The 15,614-nt window shown below is 33.3% G+C and overlaps 1 protein-coding gene across 1 annotated transcript in view; it reads right to left on the bottom strand.

Annotated features, from left to right (window-relative positions):
* LOC137251778 (putative uncharacterized protein DDB_G0277255) overlaps positions 1–10,507 on the bottom strand; it is an 80,336-nt gene extending 69,829 nt beyond the window's left edge. Inside the window, exon 1 of the mRNA XM_067786591.1 lies at positions 9,947–10,507. The gene's annotated coding sequence lies outside the window, so the exon portion shown is untranslated. The remainder of the gene's footprint in view (positions 1–9,946) is intronic.
* Positions 10,508–15,614: the final 5,107 nt, after the last annotated feature.

Here is a 15,614-nt window from a genome sequence, read left to right as displayed (position 1 = left end):
TTTTGTTTTAGGTATCTGTATTTTATCAATCATTGCTGGTTTTAAACGATCAATAGGAATAGATTTAATTTCATAATTTATCTCAATTTTAAATCTTTTTCAATAACTTTATAAGGACCTTAATACGGATACTACAAGGAATGTTTGTTTATTACACGTGCAAAAACAAAATGACAATCTTTTAAATATTTTGGAACAAACATACCGCTAGAATTTTGATGATGTTCCAAATTTGATTTAAAATTTTTAAAATGTTCACGCAAATTACTTAAAACATCCGCTGAAGTTACATTCTCTGTAGTTGAAACAAATAATTCACGAGGTAATCTTAAATTTTGGCCATAAACCATTTCAGCTGGTGTTGCCGAAATATCTTCCTTAAAAATCGGTAGCAAACCCATAAGCACTATTGGTAACTCTTCATACCAATCCCTGGACCCATTCCTAGCCATTATTGAAGATTTAAGCTGTCTATGGAAACGTTATATCATTCCATTAGCTTGGGGATGATAGGAAGAAGTCGTTATTTGATGACTTCCAAGAAGTTTCGTTAATTCTAAAAACAAGTTTGAAGTAAACTGAGATCCCTGATCCGTTGTTATTTCCAATTGAACCCCAAAACGTGGAATATATTCCTTAAACATTTATTTACAACCGTAACTGCAGAAATATCTCTTAGCGCGAATGCCTCTCGCCAACGTGTAAATCTATCAATTATAGTTAGTATGTAACGATATCCCTTTGAAACAGGCCAGGGTCCGACAATATCTAAGTGAATGTGTTCAAACTTTGTTTTTGGAATTGGAATTTTCACAACTGGAGATTGTGTATGACGATATACTTTCGATTTTTGACAACTTATACATTCTTTGGACCGAGTATTGATGTCTTTATTCATTTTCGGCCAAAAATATTTCTTAACTATTAAACGACGTGTAGCTCTACTACCAGGATGTGAAATCCGATGTAACATATCAAATATTTTATTAAATTGTTTGGAATGAATGGCCTAGGATTTTCCCCTGACACTTCGCACCATATATTAAAGTTAAGAACAGGAATTTTTATTAGTTTCAAATTTAAAAATGTTTTTCTGATGTAAGTTTGCCTAATTACTGTAGCGTTTTCCAAGCGGAAATATTAGCCGTAACCAAAGCAGTAGAAACCCTGGAAGAGAATAGCTTAAGCTGCAACCGTGTTAACTTTTATATTGACAGTCAAGCAGCAATTAAGGCAATAATCTCGCATAGCACAGCATCTAAATGCGTGTTAGAGTGTAAGCAGTCTCTGGAGAGAATCGGGACAGGGAGAAGCATACATCTATATTGGGTCCCAGGGCATATGGGAATAGATGGGAATGAAAAAGCGGACGAATTAGCTAAAAAGGGCGCATCCCTTGAAGCTTGCTCCGTAGACGTCCCAATTAGATTGGGCGATATTAAGCGAATGCGAGAGGTGCACATGATCGACCAAGCAGAAAAGGCGTGGGTTCAAGCGCGGGGCTGTAAAGTGTCGAAGATTATGTGTAGGTCTTACAACCTTAGACTAACACAGTTGCTTCTATCATTAAAAAGAGAGGACTGTAGACTCATGACGGGTATTCTGACTGGACACTGCCTTCTGGCGTCACATGCCTTTAAATTAGGCTTGGTCAGTGATAGCAGGTGTAGGAAGTGCGGGTTGGAGGAGGAAACGATCGAGCACGTTCTGTGCTCGTGCCCTGCACTTGCCAGGCTAAGACTCCAGATATTAGGAGTGATACAGCTGTCAGATCTACAAGCAGCAAGTGGCTTAAGTCCTAGGAAGCTTCTAGGATTTGCCAAGAGGACGGAGTTATTTTATAACATAGGTCCTGGTTTTTGATAGGGTTTTTCAGTTTGGTCGTTAAAACAAACTTCTGGTAACACTACGGACTCAATCAGTCTATGTGAGGTCCTCATGGACCGGCCAGTTCAACCTACCTACCTTGCCTAATTCATTGTCTTGTTGCTGTTCACTTTGTAAAATTTTTAAATTAATGTCGGAATTATTAATCGCTTCTACTTCAAACGCAACATTTTCCTGTCATTTAATATACCTAATGTCATTCGTAAACTGTGCAATGAATTCCATATGTCTAGTTTGTCTTGGACTGCGTTCTGTTTTTGAATTAAAGGAAATACTAGAGGATTGTGATCTGTGAAAACCGTAAATTGACGTCCTTCTAGAAGGTAACGAAAATGTTTAATGTTCAAATAAATAGCTAATAGTTCCCTATCAAATGCACTATATTTAAGTTCGGATGGAGACAATTTCTTTGAAAAGAATGCAAGTGGTTCTGATTTATTACTAAACGTTTGATGTATGACACCACCTATTGCCGTATTGTATGCATCTACATTTAAAGAAAGTTTTGCATCTTTGTTAAAATGATTTAACAATATCGCAGATCTAAACTTTTCTTTTATGCATTTGAAAGCTTTATTAGATTTATCGTCCCAAATTAAAGTCTTGTCTCGCTTCTTATTTGTTCTATTAATTAAATCATAGATAACTGTCGTAAACTCTGCTAATTTTGGTATATATCGATGGTAATAATTAACCATACCAATAAATTTTTGTGCCTGTGTAATAGATTTTGGACGATCAAAATTTCGAATGGCTAGAACTTTTTCTTCCGGCGGCCTAATTCCCGTTTCAGAAATATTATGTCCTAAAAAGTCAACATTTGTTACGCCAAAAGTACATTTACTTGGTTTTATATTTAAACCGTACTCCGTGAGGCGCTGAAATAGTACACGAAGATCTTTGAAATATTGTACCTCATTTTCGCTTGCCACTAAGAGATCATCAATATATGTCTAAATCATTAAATACTTCATTAATAAATCGTTGAAAAGTTTGCGCGGAGTTTCTAAGCCCGAAAGGCATTCGTACAAATTCAAACATGCCAAAAGGCGTAGTGATTGCAGTTTTATAGATATCCTCTTCTGCCATTGGAATTTGGTGATAAGCTCTTACCAAATCTAGCTCCGAAAATGCTTTCTTATTTCTGAGATTCATGTTGAAGTCATGAACATGGGGCAAAGGATAACGATCAGGGACTGTTACAACGTTTACTCTTCTAAAATCTCCACAAGGACGCCAGTAATTTAACTCCTTCTTGGGTACAAGATGCAAAGGAGATGCTACCGCTGAATTAGAAGGCCTACATATCCCTGTCTTTACTAAAAAATCGAATTCAGTTTTAGCTACTTTGAATTTAATAGGGTCTAAACGCTTGGTTTGGAAAATGGCAAATTTCTTTCAGTGACTAGTCTGTGAACTGTTGTATGTCTAACTTCGTAAATTTGTTATCAACAGTGAAAACTTTTGGTAGCGAAACATTACAAACACATGAAATTGTGTTAACTGAAAGACTTGTTACCGGATCTACTAAGCATTTGCGTTTAACATCAACTAAGAGACCATATTTACACAGAAAATCAGCACCAATAATTTGTTTGGCTTTATCTGCTATTAAAAACGTGAACGGAAATTCGCGACGCAGTCCTAAATTTATATTTAAAAGTTTTTTACCGTATGTCGAAATCGTTGAACCGTCAGCTGCCGTTAAAATAATATCTGATGGCTTTTTCGAACATGAAGATTTTGGAACCGGAAGCACTGAAATTTCTGCTCCACTATCTATTAAAAAATTCAATTTGTTTGTTTTATCAAAAATAAATAAGCGACGTGTAAAGGTGTCTAAATTTCCGTTGTTTGTCGCGGCAACAACGGATGACTTTAGTTTGACGAACTATTGTTATTTTTAAAAGCGCATGGTTGTTCGCACTTCAAAGCCTGATTATCGAACTTATAATTTGGTTTGTCGCGAGATTTTGATCGATGTCTAGAGGGACTTCTAAAACGATTCCTACTAAAAGATCGGGACCTTGAATGATTTTAACTCATCTGATTTTTTATTTCGCTGATCTCTAATGATAATTTTTCAAAATTTTTACAAATAATGTTAGTTGTTTGAACCAAATTTGAAATAATTGCATTTTCGCTTTTAGAATTTGGAAAATTACTAACTGAAGCTATTTCATTTTTATTATAAGCTTCCCAAATATTATCGGCTAATTTAACTAATTCACTTATTTCAGTCGAATTCGAACTAGCAAGAGTAATACTTAAAATTTTTGGCAACTTCCTTATCCAAAGCTTTTTAAGAATTTCCTTGCTAAAATTGTTTCCAGAGAGTAGCACTAGAGACCGATAAAACTCAAAAGGTTTACGATCTCCCATTTCTGAATCGGATAACACTCGATCTAACTTGGCATTCTCACTTAATGAGTGCCGTTCAATTAAAATTTTCTTTAATGCAGAAAATTTGTCATCTTCAGGAGGATTTTGAATAAAATCAAGAATTGTCATAATTACATCCTGCGGAATTGCAGTTATGCCATATTCATATTTTGTTCCTTCCTGAGTAATGTTCTTTCGACTAAATTGAATTTCAGCGTGGATGAACCATGCTTCAGGGCAATTAGTCCAAAATTGGGGAAGTTTTACCGATGTAGCAAAAATTTCGTGAGTTTGATTCGCATATGGATTTGGTAAATCATTTTGATAGTTTTCATTATCCAAATCAATAAGCGAATAATTTAATTGATTTCGTGGTGTAGATGTACGTGTATTATCGTGAATGAAACATTGTTAATAAAAATAATTACAAAAATTATATTATAGGAAGAAATAAAAATGTCCGGAAAGGAGCGTTTACAAAACCAAAATGTTTAATCTATTTTGATACATATACATATACATATAAATAATATTAATGCTAGATACAGCTCACCAAATATTTGTCGCAATTGAATATTTTTTACCTATTTCGAAATAATATGTTTGTCCAGAAGATCCAAAATTTCATAACAAATTCTTAAGTTCCTTCTCCACACGTTCTCTGCACTCGCAAGTGAGCTGTTGTTCCTATTATATTTGTTGTTATTTGTTCCTGCTTTCTATTGTAGTTATTTTTGTTGCTGCTTGTTTTCTTACACGATTTTGTGGTGTTATTGCTTAATATTTGCTTGGTTGCTTTCTAGCTTTAATATATTCAGCGTTCAGTATCTAAAAAATATTAACAAGTAATTGCACTGAGCATTTGTAAATTTTCTACTCTTTATTTTAAATTAATCTTTTAGCAATTGTTTTTGTTTTTATCCTATAAACCTTGAATCATTAATATTTTGGTTAAATTAAGATTTTATTTTTAAATTATTTTAATTATATACAGGATCTTATTAAAAATCGCACTGCTTATTGTTTGTATCTAATTTTTGCTTTTTAAATACTTTTGCAATAACACATTTTTGATGATCCAATCGAGGGAATAAATCACGCTAATTTTCTAATGCCTGTTTGGTTGCATTTATTTCAGCTTGTTGTATAGATGAATCATTTGCCGTTGCCAAATGCTTGGAACGAAAATAAACTGTCACATATAAACTCTTGTATTAGTTGGCTCAATATACTCGATAACTTAATAAATTGATATATCAGATTCTCCGCTTTCATTATTCGCAACATAAGACAGCATTGTTTTAGCTTCGATTTTTGATCATTCCAATAGAACTTCTAAAAGTACTTCCAACAAATCAGTGTGATCCTTAGTTTTAATTAACGATGAGCATTTTTCTTCTTGCTGTAGGTTTTTTAAGAAAAGGTCTGGCTGATCGCCAATGTAGTATGCAATAAATATGCCACTATTTATTTTTATATAAAAAATATCTTTTAATATTAACTCCTAAATGTATGCTAACAATTCGTTTTAAAAATTTATATCTGAATGAAAATTTTTGAAACAATCATTTCAAAATTGAAATATAAAAATTAACAAGAAAAAAAATTCAATTTATTTAAAGTAGGTACATTTAAAGTTGAATATAAATATAACCCTACACCTATCTCAGGAAACTTTTGAATAACGAGCTCTTTCAGAATTTGTTTCGAAAATACCCTATCTCAGAATTCGGCTGGAAAAAGCCTCATTTGGAATTTGTTTCAAAAGCATTCTATTGCTACTGATTCAATACATTTTGACATAAACAGAAGCGTTTATGAAAAAGATGTTCTGAGATATGAGTTCTTCAACCAAATTCTGATAAAGGGTGCTTCAGAAAAAAATTCTGAAATAGGGCGTTATTCAAAAGTTTTTTTAGATGGGGCGTTTCCGAATTGGTAGCGGAGATAGGGTGATATTGAATTCAGCAGTCGATATACACAATTTTTATGCATGCAAGTGCACGAAGAGATGTTTGCACTAATCTTTTGTTGGAAATAAATAGCCAGCGAAATAATGACAAACATAAGCGTAACTTATTTTACTGATACACAAAACAAGTGGTTTGGTATTCAGGTTTTAGTGGCAATTGGTTAATTTTTGGGGTTTTGTTGGTTGTAATATATTTGTACACTATTTGGTTGGATTTACATGAAATAATAAAGTAAAGACAAACAAAATATAAATAAAATAAAATAAAACAAAATATAATAAAATTAAATTAAATTAAATTTAAAAAAACAAAACAAAAAAATTAAATTAAAAAATAAAATAAAAATAAAAATAAAATAAAATAAAAAATAATAAAATAAAATAAACTAAAAATAAATTGAAATAAATGAGACAAATCCCAATAAAATAAAGTAACATAAAGTAAAACAACATTAAATAAAATTAAACTGAATGAAATTAAATTAGGTTACATTTAATTAAATTAGATGAAATTAAATTAAATTAATGAAATAAAATTAGACTACATTTGAATAAATTCAGTTAAATTAAATCAAATCGATTTTTAATCGACGACTTATTTGTTTGTTATCGAAAAGTTTTGGATTTATCATCGAAAAATTATCGATGTGTTTACAATATGTTATCGATTTGTTATCGGAGTGTTACCAATTTCTTATCGGAGTATTATCGAAAGATTATCGATTTGTTATCACAAAGTTATCGATTACTTACAGAAAATGTATCGATATATCATCAAAAGAAAATCTCTTTGTAATTGATATTAGAGAATAATTGTAAGTTTACAAACGGCGATGGTTACTAGGACATGTTTCTGAATTTCACTTCTTCATCAGAAATTCAGAAACATGTGCTAGTAAGCATCGCCGTTTGTAAACTTACAATTTTTCTCTAATATCAATTACAAAAACCATTGTATAAAGCAATATGAGCAAAGCTCGCTAATTAAAGAAAATCTCTTTGTTTTCAGAAACTTATAGATTTCTTTAACGGAGTACTACCAATTTGTTATCGGCGTGCTATCGAAGTTATCGATTTTGTTATGAAAAATGTATCAATTTTTTATCGAGAAGTTATCGATTTCTTATCTGAGGTTACGGGCATATTATCGATTTGTTTACGGCAACTCATCGGTTTGTTATAACAATTGAAATAAAAATCAGTACCACATGTATAACCCTTCGATAAAAAGCTGATAAGAAACCAACAAGAAGGAAATCACATTATTATTACCATGATGATAGGAAAACGAAAGTAAGCTGAAAATAAATTGAAAACTCGTAGATAATAGTTCGCTATAAATAATAAACCGATAGTAAAACAATAACTTGTCGGTATCGGCTGTTCACAATAAGAAGCCGACAAAGCTCTTCTAAAAAATCCCGAAACTACTTGTTTCTCGTAAAGTTATCTCTATTGCGGCTTAACTTCAACCCCTAGGTGAGTTCTGATTAACTTAAAAACATTGGTTTTCTAGACGTACACCTGTATATTTAGCGATCGAACTTCACTCGTACTTGGTGCTCACGCCTTTTTTTCATTAAATTCGGTTCAATTAGGAAAACATATTTTTATACTCAGTTGAGCAGAGCTCACAGAGTATATTAAGTTTGATTGGATAACGGTTGGTTGTACATATATAAAGGAATCGAGATAGATATAGACTTCCATATATCAAAATAATCAGGATCGAAAAAAAATTTGATTGAGCCATGTCCGTCCGTCCGTCCGTCCGTCCGTCCGTTAACACGATAACTTGAGTAAATTTTGAGGTATCTTGATGAAATTTGGTATGTAGGTTCCTGAGCACTCATCTCAGATCGCTATTTAAAATGAACGATATCGGACTATAACCACGCCCACTTTTTCGATATCGAAAATTTCGAAAAACCGAAAAAGTGCGATAATTCATTACAAAAGACAACTAAAGCGACGAAACTTGGTAGATGAGTTGAACTTATGACGCAGAATAGAAAATTAGTAAAATTTTGGACAATGGGCGTGGCACCGCCCTCTTTTAAAAGAAGGTAATTTAAAACTTTTGCAAGATGTAATTTGGCAGTCGTTGAAGATATCATGATGAAATTTGGCAGGAACGTTACCTCTATTACTATATTTACGCTTAATAAAAATTAGCAAAATCGGAGAAGGACCACGCCCACTTTAAAAAAAAAAATTTTTTTTAAGTAAAATTTTAACAAAAAATTTAATATCTTTACAGTATATAAGTAAATTATGTCAACATTCAACTCCAGTAATGATATGGTGCAACAAAATACAAAAATAAAAGAAAATTTCAAAATGGGCGTGGCTCCGCCCTTTTTCATTTAATTTGTCTAGGATACTTTTAACGCCATAAGTCGAACAAAAATTAACAAATCCTTTTGAAATTTGGTAGGGGCATAGATTTTATGACGTTAACTGTTTTCTGTGAAAATGGGCGAAATCGGTTGATGCCATGCCCAGTTTTTATACACAGTCGTCCATCTGTCCTTCCGCATGGCCGTTAACACGATAACTTGAGCAAAAATCGACATATCTTTAATGAACTTAGTTCACGTGCTTACTTGAACTCACTTTATCTTGGTATGAAAAATGAACGAAATCCGACTATGACCACGCCCACTTTTTCGATATCGAAAATTACGAAAAATGAAAAAATGCCATAATTCTATACCAAATACGAAAAAAGGGATGAAACATGGTAAGGTAATTGGATTGTTTTATTGACGCGAAATATAACTTTAGAAAAAACTTTATAAAATGGTTGTGAAACCTACCATATTAAGTAGAAGAAAATGAAAAGTTCTGCAGGGCGAATTAAAAAACCCTTGAAATCTTGGTAGGTATTACATATATAAATAAATTAGCGGTATCCAACAGATGATGTTCTGGGTCACCCTGGTCCACATTTTGGTCGATATCTGGAAAACGCCTTCACACCACTCCCTTTTAAAACTCTCATTAATACCTTTAATTTGATACCCATATCGTACAAACTCATTCTAGAGTCACCCCTGGTCCACCTTTATGGCGATATCTCGAAACGGCGTCCACCTATGGAACTAAGGATTACTCCCTTTTAAAATACTCATTAACACCTTTATTTTGATACCCATATTGTACAAACAAATTCTAGGGTCACCCCTGCTCCACCTTTATGGCGATATCTCGAAACGGCGTCCACCTACGGAACTAAGGATTACTCTCTTTTAAAATACTCATTAACACCTTTCATTTGATACCCATATCGTACAAACGCATTCTAGAGTCAACCCTGATCCACCTTTATGGCTATATCCCTAAATGGCGTTCACCTATAGAACTATGGCCCACTCCCTTATAAAATTCTCTTTAATGCCTTTCATTTGATACACATTCCAGGGTTTCCCTCGGTTCATTTTCCTACATGGTTATTTTCCCTTATGTTGTCACCATAGCTCTCAACTGAGTATGTAATGTTCGGTTACACCCGAACTTAACCTTCCTTACTTGTTGAAATACAAAATATTACTCATACGCCACAGCACTATTTAGCATAAATCTCATATGTATTTGATGACAGGCTTCATACCAAACACAGGTATTAAATTATACCAGGCTTAGTTTTTTTTTTGTTTCTAAATAACATATTTGTTGTATATGTTATTATATGTATGTACTCACTCTTATTTTAATCACACTTTCACGTCTTCTACAACTTTTGCCTTTAAATAATTATTTAGCACGTTGCCAATTATTTTGTATTACTTTCATGCATTCTTCTTTTTTGTTTTGAGAAATTCCACATTTCTTTCTGACACTGACTCGGTCGTCTTTGTCGTCGTCGTTTTCTCTTTGGTGTTTGTTTGATTTGATGAACGCAAAAATACACACAAATAAATATTTAGCACATTTGTTTATATTTATTTTTTGCTTTTATTTAACACCATTTTGAACGCAATGGGTGTCGCTCGCTGTTTGCTTTTGTTGTTGGTTGGTGGTCGCTTTTCACGCAAAATCAAATTGGCATATGTGTGCGTGTGTATTTCGATTGTCCCGACGAGTCCTTGAAAATTTCTCTCGGCTTTTACATACTTGATATTTAAATATTGCCATAAAATTTATGAAAATCAACATTGCATACAATCTAACCTTAGGTGTCAGTCTAATAATGGTTTTATATATATATAGTTTTTTGTCCTTAATAAGTATTTAGTTTGAAATTAGTTATTGAAAAAAAAAATGTTTTTTCCCAAGCGTATCACTTTTGTACACTACTTAGTGGAATCTCACTCTGTTAAGCTTACTCGCGTTACTGTCGGTCGTCTATCAGCGAAAGGACTAAATCTTTTCTCGTTGTTTTGACTCTCCTTGAAAGCTTAGCGTGGGTATTTTAGCATCTATGTATGTATGCGTGTATGTTGTTGTACATTGTTGATGCTGCTACTGCTTCTGCTATAGTTAGGGATGCAACATCGCCAAAAAACATCGATGTTAAAAAACATCGGTCTAAACATCGATGTTTTTCCGATGTTTTCATTTTAAATCAAACCACCTATATAAAGTATTGCCAGAAATTTCTTTTTAACTTTGAAAGTACGGGCTTTTCCATACTAGCTCGCGTTAGAGGAAAATATGGTTTGAATGGTAAATCCCTTTAGTATTACGCAAATGTCGGTTTAAAATTATCAAAACTTACAAGCCAATGGGTTTAAAAACAACACACATATTCTTAATAAAATAGGAAAATTTTTATGTACATATGTATTTTTAGGAATTTCCTTCAAGGAACTTTAACATTAATTGCACTCATCAATATGATTGTGATGCCCAGGTACAAATGTTGCTTGTTTAATTACATAAAAAGTTTTGAGATCGAGTTTAGGAAAATAAGCTTTGACAATCTACTTCCTAAAAGCCTATTCCTATCCTGAGTGACGGTTTCGGCAGCTTCTGAGGACAGTTTACTTGGCACAGATGTGGCGACGATGGGGAGGTATATCCTTGCAATCTTCGCAAGTTTTGGAAACACGGATTTCATATCCTCCCAAATTTCAATACCATATGCTTTTGTTGGTGTAACAGGAGACGAGAGGTACATATGAACTTCAGTTTCACCAGCATTTTTCGAAACAGAAGGTGAGGCATGTTTCATGCCCAATTCATATTTCCAAAGCGCGTTTTTTTCTATAAATAGTTAGGAGTGGGCGATGTCGATGTTTCTCGATTTTTTATCCGATGTACCGACGAATTATAGTTGCGATGCTGTTTTATTGTTGTTCGCATTTTCTGCTTCGTGTGCTAAATGTTTGCTAGACTTTATGATTATTGTTATCAAGTAAAAGCGCTTTCTTGCCCAGCTTTTATATGCTTAATTTCCGCGCATGCGCTATTTCACGCAATGTTTTAAAAACTGAGCTTTGTTCAATATCAGTTAGAATTAAAGAAAAACTAGCCTGTATCCGTGGCCCAGTCAGCACGAAGAAAATACGTAGAAAACTATTGCAATATACCCCGATATGATGCTGAAAACAGTTCCAGACAGTTCAGAAAATAAACTTGAAACAATCCCATAAAGATCCCAATATTATAACGCACGCAAACGCGAAAAAGTCCGGAAATAATCTCGCAATGATCCATAGAAAGAAGAATATACTGGATTTCTTAAAAAGGTAAGGTCGAATACTAGTCCAAAACACTTCTTGAAAAATTTCCGAAAATAATCAAAACGAAAATATTCCGTAGCAGTCCTTCAAATATGATTCTCGAACAGCCTCAAAACAACTTTGAAAACATGCAAGAAACAGTCGGAAAGAGTTCTGAAATACTCTCGAAAATGATCTCGAAACTTTATGAAGTTAACTCCAAAAAAGTCACTAAATGGTTTCGGCAAAAGTCTTACGAAAACTGACTGGAAACAGTTTCGAGTAGATCTAGAGCACAACCGGTACCAGAATAGTTCTAAATATCTTAAAATTGTCTCGAAGAGTTTTCTAAAATAATCCCCAAAGAGTCCCAATGTGTTGCTAAAGTAATCTAGAAATGATCCCGAAAAATTCCAAACACCACCTCGTAAAAAATACCGAAATAATTCTGATGTAATCTGTAACTATTCTCGAAATTATTCCGAAAACAATCCGAAAATTATCCCGAAAGCGTACAAAAATTACCCTAAAACCACGGTTGCAATTCAGAAATAGTCCCAAAACAACTAAGAGAAACCCGTGAGAAGATTCGGTACTAGCTTGGAAATTATCCAGTTATGGTCCCGGAATGATTCCGAAATCACGCTGTAAGTAACCAGAGAACTGACTTTTTTCATAACCAATTATACCAAAATCTATATAAGTTATGAGTCATGCATACATATAGACGTCTAAACTACCCAGAGTTATGCCGATTTAGGAAAAAAGTTTCAGGGCTAGACCTTGCTTTATGTGGCCCATAAACTAAGCATAATTTTTCTAACCCAAATTGATACAGAGTTATGACACTTAATAAAATGGTTCATACCCCCTTGAACTGTTCTGTTCTCCTAACATATTAAGTCTAGCTTTATATGGCCCATAAATCAAATATCATTGGTATAGTTCAAATCGACCTAGAGCTAGAACAGCTTATAAAAACAGAAGATGCCTGGTTCGTTTTGACTGATAACTTAGCTCTACCTACATCGGTTCTTGATGCACTTATATCTTCACCCAGAAAAATGTTTGTATTATATTAACATTTTTTGTTAACACTTTTCAGGTTATTATTTTCCAACATAGAATTAACCGTTCCACTGCTCCCACATGTCACGTAAACATTATGCAATATTATGAATTTAACATGATCAAGACGATTGAACTAACAGACTTCCTATAACATTAATACGCAAGTCATGCTGAATTGATATGAAACAAGTAAGAACGGGACTTCATGCCGTTCATGAATGGGGCTGAACAATAACTTCATCCCATTCGTAATATCCAAATAATCGGCTGTATAAGATATCAAATATATGGGGAAATCCGCCAAACTTTGGTTTTTTGGAGAAAATAATTTTTTTTTGAAACATGGTATCACGCAAATATCTTTTTGTTAGGAACATTGAGGGGTAAATTGGAGCTATAGTGCATCGCCGTTACTCGTCTTACATAATGCCTCAAAAAGATATAGTCAAAAGATCGAGCAAAATATATATAAATTGAGGTCGCAATGTTAAATATACATTTATTTCAACACTTCTGTACCGATTATATCGAAATTTTAACAAAATATGGAGATATATGCAGCTGTTTGCTATGTAAAACTTTTTTGATACACGAGACCCGGTTTTGTAGATATCGGTAAAAATATAAAACCGAATAACTGCCAAATATTTTTTATTGCAAAGTTTGCAACACATTTATTTTAACACCTTTCTACCGATTCTTTTGAAACTTTAAAAACATATAAATATGTGAACGAAGTATATTTAGGTAAAAAGAGTTTTAATACCGGAGATCCGGTTTTGGAGATATTGATAATAATATAAACCCGGAAACCTCAAATTTTTTACTTATTTAAATTCTTAACCGATTGTGTTGAAATTTGATCAGGATGTACATAACTATGTGGGGTATATTTAGGTAAAATTTTGTTGATACCCGAAACCCGGTTTCAGAGATATCGGCAAAAATATGAAACCGGGTAACCGTCAAATATTTCATAACCGTTTGTTAATTTTTCTCTACAGCACAGTAGTATACCATCAATTGCCTCATCTTGGAATATTCACGAAAGGAAAGTTATTGATGTTTGTACATGGGGCAAATATACGAAATTTTCGCCAAAAATTGGCAATCGTCAAAAAGTGTAGAAAATTTTATTATTTTTTTTTTAATTTTTGTACCAAATTTGTGTTTCTTTTCATTTACCTTTAAATAAAGCCTGGTTTAAAAAAAAATGTCTACACTTTTTGACGATTGCCAATTTTATCACATCACTAGTCTGATGCTAAGTAAATGAAGTCACAACAACAATAAAGCAGGCAGTCACTTGTATCTACATAAACGAACCAATCATTATGGCTACATATATGTACGTACACGCAGCGGAGAGAGGCGCACAAACACATACATATATCTTATCTCAGATGCTCCCAAAAGTAGGAAATTATCTGTGGAAGTATCACTGACATATACACGCGCATATGAGAAGCTATATCGTGCACATAACTACAAGTTATAGCTGGTAGCAAATTCTAGAAATAGAAACGCCTAGAAATATGTCAACGAGGAAACCAAAAAGTATAAAAAGCGGCGGTAGCTGAGGCACGAGAATGAGTTGATTTAAGCACGCTATCTGTCAGGAAGTAGTAGTGTTATTGTGAAGTACTTGAATAAAGGCCATTTTGCATTATTGAATAGTGGAGTTATTTATTCAACAGTTTAGTGATTCGAACGTTAATAGAAGGTTGCAAATAAGCGGAACTGCACCAAATTCGTTACAATATGTATGTATATCTTCACCCCATATCTACGGCCAAGTGCAATATTGCATAATCTTGCCAGGCGGGTCAAAAATTTCTTATTTCAGAACTTGTTTGAGGAAACCTGTATCTCAAATTGGATTTTTTATACTCAGTTGAGCAGAGCTCACAGAGTATATTAACTTTGATTAGATAACGGTTGGTTGTACAGGTATAAAGGAATCGAGATAGATATAGACTTCCATTTATCAAAATCATCAGGATCGAAAAAAAATTTTATTGAGCCATGTCCGTCCGTCCGTCCGTTAACACGATAACTTTAGTAAATTTTGAGGTATCTTGATGAGCACTCATCTCAGATCGCTATTTAAAATGAACAATATCGGACTATAACCACGCCCACTTTTTCGATATCGAAAATTTCGAAAAACCGAAAAAGTGCTCTAATTCATTACCAAAGACGGATAAAGCGATTAAACTTGGTAGGTGAGTTGAACTTATGACGCAGAATAGAAAATTAGTAAAATTTTGGACAATGGGCGTGGCACCGCCCACTTTTAAAAGAAGGTAATTTAAAATTTTGCAAGCTGTAATTTGGCAGTCGTTCAAGACATCATGATGAAATTTGGCAGGAACGTTACCCCTATTACTATATGTATGCTTAATAAAAATTAGCAAAATCGGAATACGACCACGCCCACTTTTAAAAAAAAATTTTTTAAAGTTAAATTTTAACAAAAAATTTAATATCTTTACAGTATATAAGTAAATTATGTCATCATTCAACTCCAGTAATGATATGGTGCAAAAAATGCAAAAATAAAAGACAATTTCAAAATGGGCGTGGCTCCGCCCTTTTTCATTTAATTTGTCTAGGATACTTTTAATGCCATAAGT

This window comes from Eurosta solidaginis, chromosome 5, assembly GCF_040869045.1.
Source record: "Eurosta solidaginis isolate ZX-2024a chromosome 5, ASM4086904v1, whole genome shotgun sequence".
Classification (NCBI taxonomy): Eukaryota; Metazoa; Arthropoda; class Insecta; order Diptera; family Tephritidae; genus Eurosta; species Eurosta solidaginis.
Note: the sequence above shows the minus strand (reverse complement) of the source record. Positions and strands in the feature narration are given on the sequence as shown.